The sequence below is a fragment of the Pan troglodytes genome, chromosome 9 (genome assembly GCF_028858775.2).
Source record: "Pan troglodytes isolate AG18354 chromosome 9, NHGRI_mPanTro3-v2.0_pri, whole genome shotgun sequence".
NCBI lineage: Eukaryota > Metazoa > Chordata > Mammalia > Primates > Hominidae > Pan > Pan troglodytes.
In genome coordinates this window covers 113,031,084-113,052,216 of record NC_072407.2, presented here as the reverse complement: position 1 = coordinate 113,052,216, position 21,133 = coordinate 113,031,084, and positions in this window count along the sequence as shown.

Below are 21,133 nucleotides of genomic sequence, written 5' to 3'. Positions count from 1 at the left end.
ATTGGCTTAGGATCTGCAAAAGCTTCCATGATCAATATGCTTACCAAGTAATACTGTTTACACTTCAGACTAAGCAAAAAAGAGAAGCCTCACATGTATGAGCGCTGCCATTTTTCAATGGGCAAACAAATATACTATCATGATTAATAGAATTAAAATTCCTCTAAAGACCCTCACTAAATTTCTAATTCATTTTATTAGTGCTTTTTCAACTGCTTGATATTGACAGTATTTTGGAGAGTTTTTAAACCATGTGAAGTTAAGAAGGTCCTCTTACATGAAAAGTTTGAAAGTCAAGTACTCTTGATATAAATGCTTATTCTACGTGGAAATATTGAAATTTCTGCTCCAAGAAGTAAAATCAGCAGCTAATGAGAACTTTAAGGCTTTGTTTCCATCTTTTTGATTCAGTTTTGACTACACTTTGTTTTCAGTGTAATTCCCTAGGATGGCTCTAGGGTAGAGCTGGGAGCCGGTGGTTTGTTTATTTTTCAGCAGGCAGGGAGAAACTCCAGGATTCCCCTACAGGACACATGAGGACTAGAGCAGAGTGCAGACAAAACAGGATATTACTTTCTGATTCAGTTACATTAGAGAATTTCCCAAAGGGCTCTCATGTTGCTTCTTCTAAATAATCTGCATGGCAAAGTGGCCCCAGACCTGCCCCATGACCCCTTTGCATATTAGCATGAATAGGCGTTGCCAAAAGGAAGTGATTCACTAAGCAGAAGTATTTAACAAAAAATAAAGAAGATGCTGGAAGGAGCAGTGATGAAAGCATGTGTTTCTAAACGGTATTTTGAGCATGGCTTTGAGAGAAAACGTATGTTTATAGACACTTAGAAAGACTCAAACCTATCTTCTGATGTGGAAGGAATATTATTAACTCAAGATAGAGGGATATGAATCACACTTGGGTTTCAAATGCATTGTCGGTATGTTTGGCATCATCTTTACCTTTCTCATTATGTGGACTTGGACTAATATCTACGCAAACTTTGAATTCCCTGAATATGTCTTATAGAAGACTTGAGTAAGGGTAGTAGGGACCAGTCTAGGCTAATTCACACCAGCCTCACTTTTCAGTAGTCTGGACAGGGCAGTGACTAGCATGGGCTCCATCCCTCTGTTTCTCCTCCTTTTCAGGATCCTTGACTCTTTACCTCTATCTAAGTCTGTTGTAAGGAAGGGCTGTAGAGAAGCTAGTTAAAACTTAGATGCATTTCTATACACTAAAAATAAACTATCTGAAAAAGAAATTAAGAAAACCATCCCATTTACAACAGCATAAAAAGAATAAAATACTTAGGAATAAATTTAATCAAGGAGATAAAAGATCTGTACACTGAAAACTATGAGACATTGATAAAAGAAATAGAAGATGACACAAATATATGGAAATGTATCCCATGTTCATGGATTGGAAGAATTAATATTGTTAAAATGTCATATAACCTAAACAATCTACAGAATCAATGCAATCCTTATAAAAATTCTAATGGCATTTTTCACAGAAATAGAAAAAATGTCCTAAAATATGTGTGTAATCTCAAAAGACCCTAATTAGACAAAGCAACATTGAGAAAGAAGAATAAAGCTGGAGGCATCCTATTTCTTGATTTAAAACTATATTACAAAACGACAGTAATCAAAACAGTATGGTACTGGCATAAAAACAGACACATAGACAAATGGAATGGAAAAGAGACCATAGAAATGAATCCATGTATATATGGTCAACTAGTTTTTGACAATGGTACCAAGAATATACAGTGGGGAAAGAAATGTCTCCTCATTAAATGATGTTGGGAAAACTGGATATCCACATGCAAAAGAATGAAATTGGACTCTTGCTCTACACCACATACAAAAACTAACTCAAAATGCATTAAAGACTTAACTGTAAGATCTGAAACTGCAAAACTCCTAGAAGAAATCATGAATCATCAGAGAAATGCTAGTCAAAACCACAGTGAAATATCACCTCACACATGTTAGGATGGCTATCATAAAAAAGACAGGAGATACCAAGTGTTGGTGAGGGTGTGGAGAAAAGTCAACCCTTATATACTCTTGGTGGAAATGTAAATTGATACAGCCATTATGAAAACAGTATGATGGATCCTCACAAAATTGAAAAGATAACTACCATATCCATCAATCCCACTTCTGGGTATGTATCCAAAGGAAATGAAATCAGGATTTCAAAAAGATAGATACACTCCCATGTTCATTGTAGCATTATTCACAATAGCCAAGATATGGAACCACCTATGTATCCATCAATGGATGAACAGATTTTAAAATGTGGTATATATATACATATATATAATATATATTCTACATATAATATTCCATTGTGTATATATACATATACTCATGTATACAATGGCATACTATACAACCATAAAAAGGAAAGACTACTATTTATGAAAAGACTACTATTTATGGATGAACCCAAAGGAAAATAAGTAAAATAAGCCAGACACAGAAAGGCAAATACTATATGATCTACTTATAAGTGTAATCTAAAAAAGTCAAACTCATAGAATCAAAGAATGAAATGATGGTTACTAGGGGACTGGGGTGGGGGAAATGTAGAGATGTCAATCAAAGGGTACAAGCTTTCAGGTTTAAGATGAACAAGTTCTTGGGATCTGATGTACAGCATGGGTGATGATGGGCATGTTGATTGATTTGATTTTGATAATCATTCCACTATTTATATATGCATTTATATCAAATCATCACATTGCACACTTTGAATATATACAATCTTTACTTGTCAATTAAATATTTTAAAATAAAAAATAATCCTGATGCATTCCCATTTGCTGTAGGATAGAGTTCAGAGTCCCTCCAGCCCCAAACTAAGCTGATAGGCCCTTCTCTCATCCCAGCCCCTCAGGCAACTAAGGCAGCAACCACGTCATAATTTCCATTGTTCACTGAACTCTCTTGGCTTGTTCACACAACTCAATATCCAAAACCAAATTAAACAGTCCCCCCTTTCCTGCGGTTTTTCTTTCCAGGGTTTGAGGTTTCAGTTGCTTGTGGTCAACTGTGGTCTGAAAATAGGTGAGTATGGTACAATAAGAAGTTTTGAGAGAGAAAGAGAGACCACATTTACATAACCTTTATTACTGTATACTGTTATAATTGTTCTATTTTATTATTAGTTATTATTGTTGAACTCTTATTGTACTTAATTTATAAATTATAACTTTATCATAAGTTTGTATGTACAGATAAAACATACTACAGTACATATAAGGTTTGGTACTGATAACATCCATGGTTTCATGCATTCACTAGCGGTCTTGGAACATATCCTCCTTATATAAGTTGGGGAGGTCTACTGTAATCTGATTAAAAAAATGGGTGCATATGTGCAGAAAAGGGAACCCTCATACACTGTTGGTAAGCATTTAATTTGCTACAGCCTTTGAAGATGCAGTTTTGTCTGAAATGCCCCTCTCTACTTGACAATGTTCTTATTCTTGAAGGGCTCCCCAACTGAAACATTTTTGTGAAGGTGTTCCTGACTCCTTAGGCAGATAAATTCTTGGCACATAGTAGACACTCAATAAATTCTAAGTATTATTATTTTTAGGCAATTGTCCTTCCCACCTCTGGAGTCCCACAGCCTTTGTCTATGTCTGCCAGAGCATCTAAGTACTGTTGCCATTGTTTGCATATCTTCCTCCCTCACTAGCTTGTTTTGTACATTTAGCCCAGGACAGTACCTGCACACAATTTGTTAAATAAATTATGTTCCATTTCAGATGCCTGGAAGTGCCATTGAGTAACACAGTAAGTCAAGAAGACAAGTTATAATAAAATAGGGAAGGATGGTTACTGGAGAATGGAGTTGCTACCATCCTCTAAAGAGGACTGCATCTACTCTAACCTGATCAATTGCTATGATGCAGGAATATTTAGATTTAAAAAAGAAAAGAAGCTATAAACGTGAATTTTTATATGGACTCTCTGAATTTTTAAACCTTGGCAACTAACGTGACTTTTTAAAACCACTGCGTGAGCCAACCAAAACATGCCTAAGGGCTGGTAGTTTTCATCTTGTTTAGAGACTGGAGGTGGCAAATGAACATTGATTGGTCTCCTGAGGACACCCCACTTCTCCTGTAGTCAGGATGGCCCTGCAGGGCTTCCTGCTGACATCAGGAATGGGGTGCTTCCCTTTTCACTCTTCAGAGGACACTGCAATCTTCCATTTCCGGTGTCTCCATGGGTTTTCAAACTGCTGACAAGCTGCTCCTCCACAGAATTTCCTGCCTGTGGCAGGGATTGGCTGTCAATGCTGTTCAAAGTCAGGCTTGGCATCCCTTGAGCAGGCATGTCTGTCTTGGGGTCTGGACAATAACATTTCTAAGTAGGAAGAAGGGATGGGGTGCCTCAGTTAGAAGGGACATGAGTGTCCCCTACCCCATCTCCAAATAGGGGTAGGTGGCTTGTTTGGTAATCAAGGGAATTGGATTTTGGTTCTGACAATATTTGAAGTTGTCTGAGTAACTGTAAACCTTTTATTTGTGTTTTCTCAGTTACTTTTCACAACAACCCTGCATGGCAGGTATTTTTATCCCTATTCCTTTGTTAAGAATATAGAGCTTGGAGAGAGAATATGCCTAATATCACACAAGTAGAAAGTGCAGAGCTGGGAGGTGAGCATTGGTGGCTTGTGTACTTTCCAAGACCTTGACTTTATTCATTCCTCTACGATGTCCTCTGCAGCAGAGGTGGGGTTTAGCCTGGGAGGAGTGAAAGGTATTTCTCTCACTTTCTTCTCCTGTCTGGAAGGTTCAGGTAACTGCCAGGATAGGACAATTCTGCCCCAGTTTTCTAATTCCACAGTCCCAGTTCTAACAGGCAAGGAAGAGAGACCCCAACTTCCTAGGATAAGATGCTTATTCAACTCTGTTCAGCCCAGAATTTCCAAAACGTGTTTGATTTCAGAGCCCTTTCTTGGAGCACTTACTTTATATCCCTGGTAACCTGTGTTCTATGGAACACTTTTTGAGAAATGTTCCATTGAACTGCAGCACAAGCCCACCTCTTTTGGGAGAATGAGGCTTAAGAATCTTCTGGGTCAAAGAGAACGCTGATGAATAACAAGGCCGACTCCCAAATTCTGGCAAGAAGTCTAAATTAGAGAGACTTTAGACTGTAAGAAGACTTAGAGAGGCAGCCAAATAACAGGATTGGCCTTTCTAAAGATTATAAATAATGCTGTAGAAAGAGTGCTAATTAGAGAATGTTTAAGAAAGCACCTTGCTTATGACAAGACTTGCTAACTCCAGAAATGGCTTACCATGGGAAGACAGAAAGGGAGAACTGGGAAATACTTCACTTTGCAGGATTTTGAACAGAATAGCATCCCTTTGGCAAGGCTCAGGTATGGATGCTTCTAGAATCAAAAGGTTGATTATTTTATCTCAAAATTCTTAGAAATCACCTGTTTTAGCTGTAACTTAAAATCCACATTTGAAAAATGAGGACCAGAGAAGTAAAGGAACCACACAAGTTTGCAAGAAAATAATATTGCAGAGCTCAGCAATGCACCCTCATCTCATAAGCTTGTTTTCTGCAAGCCTCCCTCTCCTGTTGAATCTTCCAAACAGATACAAATGACCAGCGGTTGCAGCAGCCTGCTTCTTGCTGCAGCCAAGCAAACACAGGACGTGAGATGACCACAAATGGTCAGCCCCTGTGGACAGCATGCCTGATGAGAGTACTCACCCAAAATAAGCAAACTACAACTGAGTTGGGGATTCCTAAATGTCACAGCAAGGCAAATTCCAACTTCTCTTGACTTTGTGAGATGCTATAATTAAAAATAAATATGCAAGCCTGGGCACTCACCCCTGAGTAAAGATTTCATGAGCTGTTGTGCTGTGACAGGCCATTAGGGTAATTAGGCTCAGCTTTCTGTCGCTTGTGTTGGCTTCTCAAGGCAAGTAGGGGTAGGGTAACGGTTGGAAGTGGGAATGAGGATGCTAAGCCCTTAGTTCTTGCTGGGAGGTGAGGGTAGGCATCCCCACCACTAATGAGAGAGGGTCCCTGGCTTTAGGCTGTAGTCAGCAAGTCTCACTAGTTAGTACTGACAGGCAATGAATGAGTCATCCCTCCAGCTTGAATGAGCCTCATTATTTAATATGAAGTGCCAGAGTGCCAGTTGGCATGGTTGGAAATAAATATATCCGAGTGTTGTCAGCAATGTCATCTCAACTCCTACTTTGAAAAATTTCAGATGCTTCCCACCTCACTGTTGCTGGTAAGCACTATGCAAGGAAAATAGGAGGCTTGGTGCAGATCTTTGAGAAAAGAAGTAGAGATAATAATGCCCATTCTGTAGGACTATAAGGTCTAGAGACATTGCATAAAGCCAAGTGGCCAGCAGCATACCTGGCCCAAAGTGGGCATTCAAAGAGTGGCCATGCTTACTCTGGAGGCAGCATGTTTGAGAATTTAAATGGGCTTGGGTTTGAATTGCTGTGTTGCCACTTACCCTGTGGATTTGGACACGTATTCTAACTTCATTTTCCTCATCTGTGAAATGAGCAGAGTAATAATGCTTTACTATCTACCTTGAAAGATTATTAACAACATCAAAGATAATGCATATAAAGTGCCCAGCAAGGTGTCTGTACATCATAGGAGTCAACTACTCATTATTACTCATCTAAATACTTGGATGTAACCTAAGTTCACTCTTACAGGCCAGATAACACTATTCTGGTGGGTCCTTCTTCTGTCCCACCTTGAATATATTTACTGGGTTGGAGGGTCCATCTTTGTACACTAATGTGTATGAAAAAGGAGAATAGTAATAGCTAACATTGACTAAGAGGTTACTATGTGCCACGTACTATTCTAATGCTTTATATGTGCGAACTCATTTGATCTTGACTACAACCCTGTGAGGTGTAAAGATGATAAAGCCAAGGTGCAGAGAAGGGCAACTGACCTCCCTGCCCAAGTCACACATCCATTGAATGGCTGAGCCAAGATTCACACTCAGGCAGCCCTCACCAGAAACTGTGCTATTCCCCACTATGCCACTGACTCTTGCAAGACACAAACATAATCTCCTTTCTTTCCCTCAATTTGTTGAAGGGCATTTCATGGATAGAATATCATATAGTCACAAATGTAAGCCTTTGAATAGACTTTACAAAATAATTGGTTGATTTCCGCTTTCAGATTTGCATGATACTCTCAATTTTTCAGATGAGACAAACTGAAGCCCAGAGACAGAGACTCTAGGGTGTGGTGTGGCCCCAGTTTACCTGCATAAGCTCGGGGCTGTCCTTGTGACACTTCCCTGAGCACTTCAAGAAATGGCTTCCAACTCATGTGTCCCAGGCCTGAGTCAACTCCCTGAATAATGGTGGGGTCAAACTACTCCCTATTTTATTTTATTTTACTTGTGTGCATATGTGCATTTTTAAAAAGACTTCACTGTTTTAGAGCAGTTTCAGGTTCACAGCAAAATGGGAAGGAAGGCACAGAGATTTCGCATATATCTCCTGGTCCCACACATGCACAGGCTCTCCCATTATTAACATCCCCAACCAAAGCAGTACATTTATTGCAACTGATGAACCTACATTGATCCAAGTCTATAGTTTATATTAGGATTCACTCTTGGTGTTATACATTCTATGGGTTTGGACAGATGTTTAATGACATGTATGCACTATTATAGTATCATTTGGAGTATTTTCACTGCCCTAAAACTTTCCTGAGCTCTGGCTACTCATCCTGCTCTCTCCACTAACTGCTGGCAACTGCTGATCTTTTTAATGCCTCTATAATAGTAAAAAAAAGTTTTACCTTTTGCAGAACATCATATATTTGGAATTACACTCTATGTAGCCTTTTCAGATTGGCTTCTTTTACTTAGTAATATGCTTTTGAGATTCCTCCATGTCTTTCCTGGCTAGATACTAATTTCTTTTTAGCGCTGAATAATATGCCATTGTCTGGATTTACCATAGTTTATTTATTCATTTGACTATTGAAAGACATCTTGGTTACTTCCAGTTTTGGTAATTATAAATAAAGCTGCTATAAACATCTGTGTGCACGTGTTTATATGGACATAAGTTCTTAACTCCTTTGGGTAAATAGAAAGGGGCATGATTGCTGAATTGTATGGTTAAGAGTATGTTTAGTTTTGTAAGAAACCACCAAGCTGTCTTCCACAGTGGCTGTACCATTTTTCGTTCTTGCCAGCAATGAATGAGAGCTCCTGTTGCTCTACATCCTTGTCAACATTTGGCATTGTCAGTGTTCTGGATTTTGGCCATTCTAGTGGGTGTGTGTGGGATCTCTTTGTTGTTTTAATTTGTATTACCCTGATGACATATAATGTTGAATATCTATTTTTTCATATGCTTATTTGCCACCTGTATATCTTCTTTGGTGAGGTATTTGTTAAGATCTTTGGCTCAGTTTTTAATTGGGTTGTTTGTTTTCTTATCTTTGAGTTTTAAAAGTTTTTTTGTGTTTGGAATAAAAGTCCTTTATCAGGTATTTTTTTTTTGCGAATATTTTCTCCTAGGCTGTGGCTTGTCTTCTCATTCTCTTGACATGGTCTTTTGCAGAGCAGAAGTTTTTAGTTTTAATAAAGTCTAGCTTATTATTTCTTTTATGGCTCATGCCATTTGTTATGTATCTGAGAAGTCATCACCATACCCAAGGTTACCTAGGTGACCTTGGCTTTCTCCTGTGTAGGAGTTTTATAATTTTATGTTTTACATTTAGGGCTATGATCCATTTTGAGTTGATTTTTATGGCAGGTGTAAGGTCTTAATTTATTTTTGCTTGGAGAATTATTTAAAAATAATTCTACTTCTAGGCAGATAAAATTGAAAAAAAGTGTTTCCCCACATATATTCATAGAGTTTCTTTTCCTTAATTTGAATTAAATTAGATATACAACATTGATTTCTTGTCTGATAAAACACAAGCCACACGATTATGACAAAATATTATAGCTAAAGGTCTGTCTTTTGGAAAAAGGACTCCTGGCTGTCACTTGCTGGAGTTGGATTGGTAACAATCAATAAGAGACCCACACTGAAAGGGTGAGTAGCAACAGTCCTGATGCCTGTCTTATACATTATATTTATGGGTCATCTGACCAACTTCATTTACTGGGGACGCATATGGGAGCCAAGTGGTCTGGTCACATGCTGTTGATATCATCTTGCATTCCCACACTCACTCTTATGAGAAGCCACTTATTTCTTCCAAACTGCTTCAGCTGCCAAGAGAGACTGCCATACGTAGTCCCAAGGCTTTGGGGCATGAAATGGAGGGAAAATATTTTAATTTGTTTTGAAAATTAAACGTGATAAATCACAAAGTAATCAAAACCTCTGTCCACCCCAACTTGGAGCCACTCTCTGGAGCCTCTTGCTTAGTGCTTCTTCCTTATTAGACTGATATTTTCAGAGACTTACCTCCAATCTCAGAAACAAGCTAGAATGCTAAACATGACAAATGCATTCCCAGAAAACCATATATCTAAGAGACTCTGCAATACACAGTTCCAAATATATGCATGATTACCTAGTGGAACTTCTTAATTTGAACTCTGGGGCTGACTAGCAGGAGTGTTCACCCTGCTTTTTTTTTTTTTTAAATATTGCCTTTTGAAAATCTACTCCATCTCAACTTTTTGGTAAGAAGCAGCTAAACTCTGTGGGTTCTTAATGCAGCTAGGCAAGAGCGTAGCGTGCTGGAGAGAGGGCATGAGTTCAAGTTCCTCTATGCTGTAAACCAGCTGCATAACCTTAAATAAGAACTTAACTTTTCTGAGTTTCAGTGTACTACTCTGTAGGAAGAACTTGGGAAAATAATACAAAGTCACAGGGGTCACCATGAATATGAAATTAGGAAAAATAAGAAGCACTTGATAAATTCATAATTGCTTAAATGTATGAGTTTGAATTTGAGAAAAGCTAGAATGGCTGGATCTTCTCTTGCCTCCCAATGATCTGCTTTCCTAGCTGCCATGACTTCCTGGCACTCCCATAGCCCTTGGGGTTAAGGTGAGTAAGCCTGAAAATACCATGCAAATGTGTAATGCATGTTTCTAGAAATGGAGACTCATAAAGACAAAGATCCATCCTATTTATTTATGTGTTCCATTGCTTAGTAATAATGATGGTCATGAAACAGGTTATTAAATGGCCTCTTTCTGGCCTCTTTCAAAAGACCAAATATTCCTAGATTCCAAAATAGGGTGTTTAAACCACCAGTGCAAGACTTTCAAAGAGGGTGGCATAAAACTCATTTTTTTGTACTGTTATGCAATCATCCATTTAGAGGGATCATAGAAGATGTCTGTGTAGTAAGATGTCAAATACCTGTGTATTTCTCTTCCCGGTCCCCCATCCCACCTCAAGGGGTGGAAAAGGAGAGGGCTCTCGTTTCTGCCTCTTCTTAAGCCAGGAGAAACAGGGGGACTCAAGAGAAAAAAATCAAGTGCCTTAAATGATGCATGCTGGAATCGGGGGAACATAAAGACTAGATTGAAAGTTGTGGCTAGATCTATCTAAGGTGGCCAATTCAAGAGAGAGGAGCTGCACTGGGAGTTTTTCCATTCTTGATGGAGGAAAGATGAGGGCATGCTTCTCAGAAAACAGCTTTGGCTCACACAGATCAGTGTGGGGAGCCTATTTATTTATTTATTTATTTATTTATTTATTTATGACACAGGGTCTTGCTCTGTCACCTAGGCTAGTGCAATGATCATATTAACTTACTGCAGCCTTGAAATCCTGGGCTCAAGCGGTCTTCTCACCTCTGCCTCCTGAGTAGCTGGGACTACAGATATGTGCCATCATGCCTGACTAATTTATTTTATTTTATTTTTTGTAGAGATAGTGTCTCATTTTGTTGCCCAGGCTGGTCTGGAACTCCTGGCTTCAAGTGGTCCTCCCACCTCAGCCTCCCAGAGTGCTGGGATTACAGGCATGAGTCACTGCACTTGGCCCTTGAGCCTTTTTAAATTCCACCCAAGATTGCCTGAAGAGCCATGAGACCCAATAGGGGTGGGCTGACGGATGCTCAAGAAGGAGGAACTACAATGTCTGGCTGAGAAGAATCCATTACCTGTGTGAGCCTCAGTTTCCCTGTCAAGTCAGTTGCAATTTAAGGATCCCCCTGGGACCATCTCTGAGGAAGTCACAAAATGCCCTGAGGGAGATGTAGTTAGCAGGTCATGCTCCAGGGTACCATCTCCAGGTTATGTCTATGCAGGCAGGCAAGAGCATGGTTCTTGTCTCTTATTTCTCCTCCAGTGATCGCCCACACTCAGCCTTCAACTTTGCAGGCCCAGAAGCAATGTGGGAGGGAGGTGGAGACAGAGGCCAGCAAGGCTCACAAGGAGAGAAAAGTCAGCTACCCCCTGCCCCTCTGCAGTTTCCTGGGTGAAGCAAACTGGAATTGAAAAGAGAAAATTTTTAAACTGGGTGAGAATATGCAGTTATGTGAATTAAAATGACTGTTCTTGTGAATGAAAGTGATTTGAAGGCTTAGCACCCGAGAATGGTGAGAAAAGCTGTGTTATTTGTGTGTGTGTTTCAATGTTTTTGCTCAAAATAAAAAAAAGTTTCTTGTTTAATTGCATTGTTAGAAAACATGTTCTAAGTTCTTCAGAAGAGGTTGATATTTCCCTTGTGAGTTCTAGTACATGGTCATTTTTTGTAACTAATTCATGTCTTTGAAAAACAAAAATGTATTCTTTATTCGTAAAGTACAGGGTTCTATACATATTGATCAGATTAAGTATGTTAATTATACTGTTCAAATTTATGCATTCTTATAATTTTCTTGTCTGCTTGTTCTTTCTGAGACGAGTATATTAAAATTGTCAACAACTAATGCTTGTAGATTAATCCATTTCTCCTTGTAAATGTGTCAATTTTTTATTTTTATGTAGTCTAAGATGAGGTTGATAGGTACATATACATTTATATTTGTTATATCTTTTTGGAGAGGTTTCATGTTTATTATTATATAGTATTATTAGCAGTGGCAAATCCATACAGCTGTGCAGCAATCTGAATTTTTGCCTCCTGAGAAGAAAGAATTTGACAAAGGAGCATAAGGCCAAAGGAAAGACCCAGGCAAATTTTAGAGTAGGGGAGAAAGTTTATTAAAAAGTTTTAGAGCAGGAATGAAAGGAAGTAAAGTACACTTGGAAGAGGGCCCAGTGGCTGACTTAAGAGAATCAAGTGCATGGTTTGACCTTTGACTTGAGGCTTTTTTTTTGAGACGGAGTCTCACTCTGTTGCCCGGCTGGAGTTCAGTGGCGTGATCTTGGCTTACTGCAACCTCCGCCTCCCGGGTTCAAGTGATTCTCCTGCCTCAGCCTCCCAAGTAGTTGGGACTACAGGCATGCACCACCCAGCTAATTTTTCTATTTTTAGTAGAGACAGGAGTTCACCATGTTGACTAGGATGGTCTCAATCTCTTGACCTCATGATCCGCCCGCCTCGGCCTCCCAAAGTGCTGGGATTACAGGCATCAACCACTGTACCCGGCCTGACTTGAGGCTTTATACATTGGCATGCTTCTGGGGTTGCATTACTTCTCTCCTGACTCTTCCCTTGGGGTGGGCTATCCACATGCATAGTGCTCTGCCAGCCCTTGCAAGGGGCCACATGTGCAATGTGTTCACAGATGTTGTACTCATGCTCACTTGAGGCATTTTTCCCTTACCAGTCGAGTGTTCCAAGAGGAAGGTCATATACCAGTTAAACTCTGCCATTTTGCCTCTTAGTGTGCACGCTTGAGCCCACTTGCCAAACTCCTGAGATCATATCAGGAAGCTGCTGATCACCAATTTCAAATGTTTTCTACCTATTGGGAGACTGCCTTTTCCTGGCACTGGCTGTGACCAATTATCATTTTAGACAGTTTAACAACCACCTGACTATCACCTGATGGTTGCCTGGCATTCCTTCTGGTTGGTGGGGCCCTCTCCTGCCTTGCTGATGTCTGCCTAACTGTCTACTGTAACAGTATCTCTCTTTATTTAATTAGGTTATGTTTTGTTAATTAATGTTAATTTTGTTAATTCTTTTGAGTTCTATTTTAAATTCTAATTTGCTTAATATTGAATATTACCACATCAGACCTTTTTGGTTAGTTTTGCCTTTATTCTATCCCTTTGTTTTTAAACATTCTGTAAAATTGTTTTTAGTTCATTTATTTTGTAAACTGCAAAAAATAAATATTTTTATTTTGTGTCTAACATAGAAACCTCCATTTTAAAGCAGACTTCAAAACAAAGAAAATTATCAGGGTTAAAGAGGGACATTATTTTGACAAAGAGGTAAAATCTCCAAGAAGACATAACAATCCTTAATGTGTATGTACAACAGAGCAACAAAATACATGAGGTAAAAACTAACAGAACTGCAAGTAGAAATAGACAAATCCACTATTATAGTTGGAGAAAGTAATACCCCTCTATTAGCAATTGACAGAAATAGAAGGCAGAAAATCAGTAAGGACATAGTTGAGTTGAACAGTAGCATCAATCGACTGGGTCAAATTGACATTCATAGATTGCTTCATCCAACAAGAGTAGAATTCACATTCTTCTCAAGTTCACATGGAACATTCACCAAGATAGGCCACATTCTGAGCCTTAAAAACACACCTTAACAAATTTAAAAGCATAGAAATCATGCAAAATATGCTGTCAAACCACAGTGGAACTAAAGAAGAAATCAATAACAGAAAGATAGCTGGAAAACCCCCAAATATTTACAGGTTAAACAATATGTTTAAAAATAACACATGGGTGAAAGAAAGAAGTCTCAAATTAAAAATATTTGAATTAAATGAAAATAAAAAATAACTTATCAAAATATGTAGTTTCATGTGCGTCCATGTGAAGAGACCACCAAACAGGCTTTGTGTGAACAACAAGGCTGTTTATTTCCCCTGGGTGTAGGTGGGTTGAGTCCGAAAAGAGAGTCAGTGAGGGGAGATAGAGGTGGGGCTATTTTATAGGATTTGGGTAGGTAAAGGAAAATTACAGTCAAAGGGGGTTGTTCTCTGGCGGGCAGGTATGGGGGTCACAAGGTGCTCAGTAGGGGAGCTTTTGAGCCAGGATGAGCCAGGAGAAGGAATTTCACAAGATAATGTCATCAGTCAAGGCAGGAACAGGCCATTTTCACTTCTTTTGTGGTGGAATGTCATCAGTTAAGGCAGGAACCGGCCATCTGGATGTGTACGTGCAGGTCACAGGGGATATGATGGCTTAGCTTGGGCTCAGAGGCCTGACGTTCCTGTCTTCTTATATTAATAAGAAAAATAAAATGAAATAGTGGTAAAGTGTTGGGACGGTAAAAATTTTTGGGGGTGGTATGGAGAAATAATGGGCAATGTTTCTCAGGGCTGCTTCGAGTGGGATTAGGGGTGGCGTGGGAACCTAGAGTGGGAGAGATTAAGCTGAAGGAAGATTTTGCGGTAAGGGGTGATATCGTGGGGTTGTTAGAAGATACATTTGTCATGTAGAATTATTGGTGATGGCCTAGACACGGTTTTGTATGAATTGGAAAACTAAACAGAATAAGAGAAGGAGAAAAACAGGTATTAAAGGTCTAAGAATTGGGAGGACCTAGGACATCTGATTAGAGAGTGCCTAAGGAGATTCAGCATAGTCCTGCCAGCAAAGATTATTTATTTACTTCAAGAGTTAAGAGTGGCATTTTAGGGATAGCACCAGGAGATATCAGCTATGACGGCTTGGAGAAACAGTGTAAACTGGCAGTATAAACAAGAGCAGGGCTTGTATGAGTAGTTGAGAACGGAGAATAGGAGTACGACTAGACAGAAGATAATAGGGGTGACAAGTTTTTTGGGGCACAGTCCAAGTTGGTCTGGTGTCTGGAATGAGACTGGGGCTTAATAAAAAGGAGCGTCTATACAGGAGCTCAAATGGGCTGTACTCTGTAGCATTCCAAGGACAGGCCTGAATTCTGAGAAGGGAAAGTGGTAAAAATGTGTCCAGTCCTTTTTCAGTTGGTGGCTGAGCTTGGTGAGGTGTGTTTTAAAAGACCATTAGTCGGTTCTACCTTTCCTGAAGACTGAGGACCATAAGGGATATAAAGGTTTCACTGAATACTAAGAGCCTGAAAAACTGCTTGGCTGATTTGACTAATAAAGGCTGGTCTGTTATCAGACTGTATAGAGGTGGGAAGGCTAAACTGAGGAATTATGTCTGACAGAAGGGAAGAAATGACTGTGGTGGCCTTCTCAGACCTTGTAGGAAAGGCCTCTACCTATCCAGTGAAAGTGTCTACTTAGACTAAGAGGTATTTTAGTTATCTGACTTGGGGCATGTTGAGTAAAGCTAATTTGCCAGTCCTGGGTGGGGGCAAATCCTCGAGCTTGATGTGTAGGGAAGGGAGGGGGCTTGAATAATCCTTGAGAAGTAGTAGAATAGCAGATGGAACACTGATAAGTTATTTCCTTGAGGATAGATTTCCACGATGGAAAGGAAATAAGAGGTTTTAAGGGGCGGGCTAGTGGCTTGTACTATAGCATAGCCTGCCTTTGCTGGTGTGTGGCAATTAGGCCTGGTGGAACTGCCATCAATAAACTAAGTGTCATCAGGGTGAGGAACAGGAAGAAGGAAATATGGGGAAATGGGGTGAACATCAGGTGGATCAGAGAGATGCAGTCATGAGGGTCAGGTGTGGTATCCAGAATAATGTGAGAGGCAGGATTGAAGTCCGGGCCAGGAACAATGGTAATTGTGGGAGACTCAACAAAGAGTGAGTACAGCTGAAGGAGCCGGGGAGCAGACAGTATATGCGTCAGGTGTGAGGAAGAAAATAGATTTTGGAAATTATGAGAGCTGTAGAGAGTGAGTTGAGCATAGTTTGTGATTTTGAGGGCCTCTAAAAGTTTTAGGGTGGCAGCAGCCACTGCACGGAGACATGATGGCCAGTCTAAAACAGTAAGGTCAAGTTGTTTGGACAAAAAGGCTACAGGACACGATCCTGGTCCTTGTGTAAGAATTCTGACTGCACAGCCCTGCAATTTGGCTGTGTGTAATGAAAAGGGTTGGGATGAGTCAGGGAGAGCTAGGGTGGGGGCAGTCTCTAAAGCTGTCTTCAAGGAACAGAAAGAGGAGTGGGGAAAGGATTTAGGATCTGTGGGGTCAGCTAGGTTTCTTTTTGTGAGTTTATATAATGGTTTTGTTAGGATGGCAAAACCAGGTATCTAAAGTTGAAAGTATCTAACCATGCCTAGGAAGGAAAGGAGTTGTTGTTTTGTAGAAGGTGTTGGGGTTTGAGAGATCAGCTGGACATGATCGGTGGGGAGAGCACGTGTGTTTTTATGAAAATTACGCTGAGATAGGTAACAGATGGGGAAGAAATTTGGGCTTAACTGAAGTAATGGGGGCTGTCTGTGAAGCTTTGTGGCAGTACAGCCCAGGTAATTTGCTGAGGCTGATGGGTGTCAGGGTCTAGTCCAAGTGAAAGCGAAGAGAGGCTGGGATGAAGGGTGAAAAGGAATAGTAAAGAAAGCATGTTTGAGATCTAGAACAGAATAGTGGATTGTGGAGGGAGGTATTGAGGATAGGAGAGTATATAGGTTTGGCACCATGGGGTGGATAGACAAAACAATTTGGTTGATAAGGTGCAGATCTTGAACTAACGTGTAAGCCTTGTCTGGTTTTAGGACCGGTGAAAAGGGGGAATTGCAAGGGGAGTTTATAGGCTTTAAAAGGCCATGCTGTAGCAGGCGAGTGAAAACAGGCATTAATCCTTTTAAAGTGTGCTGTGGGATGGGATATTGGCGTTGAGCGGGGAAAGGGTGATTAGGTTTTAATGGGATGGTAATGGGCATGTGATCAGTTGCCAGGGAAGGAGTAGAGATGTCCTATACTTGTGGGTTAAGGTGGGGGGATAGGAGAAGAAGATGCAAAGGAGGCTTTGGGTTGGGGAGAAGGGCGGCAATGAGATGCGGCTGTAGTCCAGGAATAGTCAGGGAAGCAGATAATTTAGTTAAAGTGTCTCAGCCTGATAAGGGAACTGGGCAGGTGGGGATAACTAAAAAGGAGTGCTTAAAAAAGTATTGTCTAAGTTGGCACTAGAGTTGGGGAGTTTTAAGAGGTTTAGAAGCCTGGCTGTCAATACCTACAACAGTTATGGAGGCAAGGGAAACAGGCCCTTGAAAAGAAGGTAATGTGGAGTGGGTAGCCTCTGTATTGACTAAGAAGGGGAAGGACTTACCCTCCACTGTGAGAGTTACCCATAGCATCTGTGATGGTCTCGTAGGCTTCCGAGGTGATCGAGCAGTGTCAGTCTTCAGCTGCTAAGCCGAGAAGATCTGGGAAGGAGTCAGAGAGCCTTAGGCCAGAGTTCCAGGGGCTCTGGGAGTGGCTGCCAGGTGAGTTGAACAGTCTGATTTTCAGTGGGGTCCTGCACAGATGGGACATGGCTTGGGAGGAATCCTGGGCTGTGGGCATTCCTTGGCCCAGTGGTCAGATTTCCAGTACTTGTAGCAAGCTCCTCGGGGAGGAGGTTCTGGAGGAACCCTTGGCAGCTGCGGTCAGGCGTTTGGAGTTCTTGTGTGCTGGAGATGTGGCTGGGGTTTGTCTCACAGTGGAGGCATGGAATTGCAACTCAGAAATACATTGCTACTTGGCTTCCTCTACTCTATTATTGTACACCTTGAAGGCGAGGTTAATTAAGTCCTGTTGTGGGGTTTGAGGGCCGGAATTTAATTTTTGGAGCTTTATTTCATGTCGGGGGCAGATTGGGTTATAAAATAAATGCTTATTGAGAATAAGACGGCCTTCTGACCTTTAAGGGTCTAGGGCTGTAAAACGTCTCAGGGTTGCTGCTAAAGGGGCCATGAACTGGGCTAGTTTTTTTTTTTTTTAATTATTATTATACTTTAAGTTTTGGGGTACATGTGCACAATGTGCAGGTTTGTTACATATGTATACATGTGCCATGTTGGTGTGCTGCACCCATTAACTCGTCATTTAACATTAGGTATATCTCCTAATGCTAACCCTCTGCCCTCCCCCGACCCCACAACAGTCCCCGGTGTGTGATGTTCCCCTTCCTGTGTCCATGTGTTTTCATTGTTCGATTCCCACCTATGAGTGAGAACATGCGGTGTTTGGTTTTCTGTCCTTGCAATAGTTTGCTGAGAATGATGGTTTCCAGCTTCATCCATGTCCCTACAAAGGACATGAACTCATCATTTTTTATGGCTGCATAGTAGTATTCCATGGTGTATATGTGCCACATTTTCTTTATCCAGTCTATCATTGTTGGACATTTGGGTGGGTTCCAAGTCTTTGCTATTGTGAATAGTGCCGCAATAAACATACATGTGCATGTGTCTTTATAGCAGCATGATTTATAATCCTTTGGGTATATACCCAGTAATGGGATGGCTGGGTCAAATGGTATTTCTAGTTCTACATCCCTGAGGAACCGCCACACCGACTTCCACAATGGTTGAACTAGTTTACAGTCCCACCAATGTGTAAAAGTGTTCCTATTTCTCCACATCCTCTCCAGCACCTGTTGTTTCCTGACTTTTTAATGATCACCATTCTAACTGGTGTGAGATGGTATCTCATTGTGGTTTTGATTTGCATTTCTCTGATGGCCAGTGATGATGAGCATTTCTTCATGTGACTTTTGGCTGCATAAATGTCTTCTTTTGAGAAGTGTCTGTTCATATCCTTTGCCCACTTGTTGATGGGGTTGTTTTGTTTTTTTTCTTGTAAATTTGTTTGAGTTCTTTGTAGATTCTGGATATTATCCCTCTTTAACCAGGTGTGGTGTCAGGCACCTGTAGTCGCAGCTACTTGGGAGGCCGAGGCAGGAGAATTGCTTGAATCTGGGAGGTGGAGGTTGCAGTGAGCCGAGATCGTGCCACCGCACTCCAGCCTGGGTGACAGAGTGAGACTCCATCTCAAAAGTAAATAAATAAATAAATAGCATTTATTTATCCATTCATGAATTGATAGACATTTGGGTTGTTTCCACTTTGAGACTAATATGAATAATGTTCTATGAACACTCATGTGCAAGTTTTGTGTGTTCATGTTTCCAACTCTCTTGGGTACATATCTGGATCATATGGTAACTCTGTGTTTAACATTTTAAGGAAGTGCAAAACTGTTTTCAAAAGCAGCTGCACCATTTGACATTCCTACCAGTAGTGTTTGAGGGACCAATTTCTCCATATCCTCGACAACACTTGTTATTATCTCTCCTTTTGATTATAGCTCTCTTGTGGGTGTCAAGCGGTATCTCACTATGGTTCTTATTTGCATTTCCCTGATAAATAATGACATTGAACATCTTTTCATGTGCTTATTGGCCATTTGCACATGTTCTTTGGAGAAATTTAGAATCTTTGCCCATTTTTAATTTATCTTTTTATCATTGAGTTGTAAGAGTTCTTTATATATTCTAGATACAAATTACTTATCGGATATATAATTTGCAAATATTTTCTCCAGTTTTGTAGATTGTGTTTTCACTCTCTCGATGGCATCATTTGTAGACACATCTCCTCTTAAAATCTCAAAATCTTTATGAATATGCAGTCATGTACTGCAAAATGTCAGTTGATGACAGACTGCATAGATGACAGTGGTATCATAAGTTTACTACGTCATACATTTTACTGTACCTTTTCCATGTTTAGGTATGTTTAGATACACAAACACTCACCATTGTGTTACAATCACCTACAGTATTCAGCAGTAACACTCTACAGGTTTGCAGCCTACAAGCAATAGGCTATACCATAGAACCTAGAGTGTGTAGCAGGCTATGCCACCTAGATTTGGGTAAGTAAGTACATTCTATGTGGTTCACACAATGACGAAAATTGCCTCTGGATGCATTTGTCAGAATGTAGTCTCAACCTTACATGATGCATGACCATGTATCACGATACGCTGAATAAAAGTCAACCCCACAATTTTTTTTAAGGTATATGTTTAGAAGCTAAAACATTGTAGTTAAAAGTTGCCTGGCAGGCGTGGTGGCTCACGCCTGTAATCCCAGCACTTTGGGAGGCCAAGGCAGGCAGATCACGAGGTCAGGAGATTGAGACCATCCTGGTTAACACGGTGAAACCCCATCTCTACTAAAAATACAGAAAATTAGCTGGGAGTGGTGGCGGGCACATGTAGTCCCAGCTACTCGGGGGGCTGAGGCAGAAGAATGGCATGAACCTGGGAGGTGGATGTTGCAGTGAGCCAAGATTGTGCCACTGCACTCCAGCCTGGGCTACACAGCGAGACTCTGTCTCAAAAAAAGAAAAAAAAAAAAAAAAAAAAGAAATTGCCAGAAGTTGTCTGTCTTGCTATAAGTGAGATTCAGTACTTCTTGGGGACACCCTTGCTCATGCAGAATCAACTGAATAGGCCCTTTAGCTGCACAAATATAAGCCAAGTCCCAACTTACTGCACTGATCACAGTTTTCTTCATGATGAGGCTTTAAACAGAGAAGGTGCATTCTTTTGGTTAGTGTAAACTCCTGGGAATATTTTAGTGAAAGCAACAATTTTGCAGATTTGCTTTTGTTTATTTGGTGGTGGGATGGGTGGGGAGAAAATGTTTCTTGGCGGTCTGTGCATTGTGCCTGCCCTGTGGCTCATTCTGACAGAGATGGATGGTGTTTGTGTGTTTATCTTACAGTTATGCAGGAGAGATGAGTACAGAGAAAAGGAGCCATAGGGACTGCTTTCCAAAGAGGCCTTCTGCTATTCTGGGCTCACCCAGTGTGGCTTTGGGGCCCAGGTGGCAAAGTGCAGCACTGAATCAAACAGAGAGTGATTCTCCCCTCTTTGCAGCCTGAAAGTGGTGTGTTGAGGACACTGGGGTAGCACCCTTGGAATAGACATAGATGTTTCTGCAAAGGCACCATTGGTATTCCATACACTGAGATTCTTCCCACAGCTTTAAGATTAGCAGCCCAAGGCTGGGCGTGGTGGCTCACGCCTGTAATCCCAGCACTTTGGGAGGCCGAGACGGGTGGATCACGAGGTCAGGAGATTGAGACCGTCCTGGCTAACATGGTGAAACCCTGT